General features: G+C 37.5%; 1 non-coding gene across 1 annotated transcript; it reads right to left on the bottom strand.

Annotated features, from left to right (window-relative positions):
- Nucleotides 1-2,135: 2,135 nt before the first annotated feature.
- On the bottom strand, nt 2,136-2,207 carry TRNAW-CCA. Its single transcript has one exon. It is a non-coding gene; the product is annotated as a tRNA-Trp (tRNA).
- Between the last annotated feature and the right edge of the window lie 670 nt (nt 2,208-2,877).

Below are 2,877 nucleotides of genomic sequence, written 5' to 3'. Positions count from 1 at the left end.
CTGAGTTGTAAACATTTTAGGCACAGTATTGCTAAAAAGAGAAGTATATGTCCCTATTATGTGAGTTCTTCCATGTGGTTTTTTTTTTACTATTTTATATATAGAACTAAAGATGCAATTCCTTGATGCCTGATTCCTCTATTTTCTTACACCCAAGACTGTGTTATAAATCACTATTACTAGGCCAGAAGACAACTTGAGAAACACACTCATGATTGTACTCAAGATTGTTGATCCTTTTCAACCCTTTTTCACAATTTCTACATCTAGTCTTCTGCACATCCTCCTTTCCAGCAAGTTCCAGCTTTACTAAATATACCTTTCTCATGGGTGGGCAGGAGATAAAGGGTAAATGGCAGCCCTTATTGATTCATGAATTATAGGTATTTTTTCTGAAGGATTAGTCTTTAACCCCAGTGAATCTAGTGGTTTCTATAGGGCTCCTCAACCCATCATGGGGAGGAAAAAAACTAATCAGAAGAATGTTTTGGAAATTGAATTTTAATATCTTTCTTTACTTCAGCTAAATTAATAAACAGGCAAGTCTATTATTGGAAACAAGGCTCCATATATGTAACTATGCTCTGGTGACAAAGCTTGTGACCTTATTTGTGTGAAATTTCTTCAGAACTGGCATTGCTAAATTATAAGCCAGACCACATTTTCTATTACTGAAATATTTCCAGAATCTTTGTGTACAAATAGTAGATGGACATCCAACTTTTTAAATTGGAAATTCATGGTTCATGTATTGCTGAAGCCTGCCTTGGAGAATTTTGAGCATTACTTTACTAGTGTGTGAGATGAGTGCAATTGTGCAGTAGTTTAAGCATTCTTTAGCATTGCCTTTCTTTGGGATTGGAATGAAAACTAACCTTTTCCAGTCCTGTGGCCACTGCTGAGTTTTCCAAATTTGCTGACATATTGAGTGCAGCACTTTCACAGCATCATCTTTTAGGATTTTAAATAGCTCCACTGGAATTCCATCACATCCACTAGCTTTGCTTGTAGTGATGCTTCCTAAGGGCCACTTGACTTCACATTCCCGGATGTCTGGCTCTAGGTGACCATCCATTAGTTGTACATAAAGCTCTTGGACAGTAGCCTGCCAGGCTCTTCTGTCCATGCAATTTCCCAAGCAAGAATACTGGAGTGGGTTGCCATTTTCTACTCCAGACTCAGGGATCAAACTCAGATCTCTTGCATCAAAGGTGGATTTTTTTACCATCTGAGCAACCAGGGAAGCTCCCTCCCCTGACCACACACACAATAGATGGATGTCCAGCTTTATAAATTATTTTCTATCTTATCATGTAAAAAGAAACTGATTTCTGTAATATTGTAAGTAGTAAAATATAACTGTTAAAAACTATTAAAAGCTATTTTATTATAATATTATAAAACCTATTGCATTAGCCTTTAACTTTTATACTGTTTCTGACAATCACCTTTTAAAAACAACTGAAGACTAGTCTTATTATTCTTCATTTTGCTGATAAGAAAATGTGGAACACAGGTTAAGTGAGTCACCTCAGATTACACAGAAAGTCAACAGCAGACCTAGAACAGAAACTAATATTACTGAATTCCTAGTGTCCCTTTTAGTTCTACTTAATAGTGCTGACTTTTATTAAAAAGAACAACCATAGTTATACCATTTATAAGCCTGCTACAATTTAGTCACATTCTAACATATTCAGTATTGTATTTCACATTGACTAGATGATTAAAAGATATTTAAACATGATGTAAATTATTTATCAATGACATTGAAGATGTTGTTTCTTCAAGGCCACAAAACAAACCCCTTAGAAAACAAATAAATGAGTCAAGATCACAAGTGTGAAGATTCTGTGTATGTCAGCAGCACAGACCTCCGGCACTTCAGTGGGGAGGGGAGGTTAGCTGATTTACATAAAAACTTTAATTGTCTTCAAAGCTCAATCTTTCATTAAAGGATTACTGTGTGGCTACTATGATCAAGACATATTCTAGGTGCTAGTAGTAAAGTGAAGTCGTTCAGTCGTATTCGACTCTTGCGACCCCGTGGACTGTAGCCTACCAGGCTTCTCCGTCCATGGGGTTCTCCAGGCAAGAGTACTGGAGTCGGTTACCATTTCCTTCTCCAGGGGATCTTCCCAACCCAGGGATCGAACCTGGGTCTCCAGCATTGGAGGCAGACGCTTTAACCTCTGAGCCACCAGGGAAGACCAGTACTAAGAACAGAAAACATCACAATATTAATGGAGCCGAGAAAAATAGTCAGCTGCTGTTTCCACTGTTTCCCCATCTATTTGCCATGAAGTGATGGGACCGGATGCCATGATCTTAGTTTTCTGAATGTTGAGTTTTAAGTCAACTTTTTCACGCTCCTCTTTCACTTTCATCAAGAAGCTGTTTAGTTCTTCATTTCGTGCCATAAGGATGGTGCCATCTGCATATCTGAGGTTATTGATATTTCTCCCGGCAATCTTGATTCCAGCTTGTGCTTCCTTCAGCCCAGCATTTCTCATGATGTACTCTGCATGTTAAATAAGCAAGTTAAATAAGCAGGGTGACAATATACAGCCTTGATATACTCCTTTTCCTATTTGGAACCAGTCTGTTGTTCCATGTGTTACTTGGTTATAAATAGTATGAACACAAAAAAAGGAAGGAGAGATAAAAATTATTGCAGATCAGAGATTAGAGGACCACAGAAAGCCATATAGAGATGGTATTTCATGGAAGTCCTGAAAAACTTGAGACTGGGAGCCATCTGTAAGGCAACTGTGAGAGAAGCATTTGAGAAAAAAATGTTGAATATAAAGGTCTTAATATAACAGTATGTATTATGTGTACAAAGGACATCAAAGAATTTTTTTGGCTAGACTGAGA

Source organism: Cervus canadensis, chromosome 8, assembly GCF_019320065.1.
Source record: "Cervus canadensis isolate Bull #8, Minnesota chromosome 8, ASM1932006v1, whole genome shotgun sequence".
Taxonomy (NCBI): Eukaryota; Metazoa; Chordata; class Mammalia; order Artiodactyla; family Cervidae; genus Cervus; species Cervus canadensis.
Note: the sequence above shows the minus strand (reverse complement) of the source record. Positions and strands in the feature narration are given on the sequence as shown.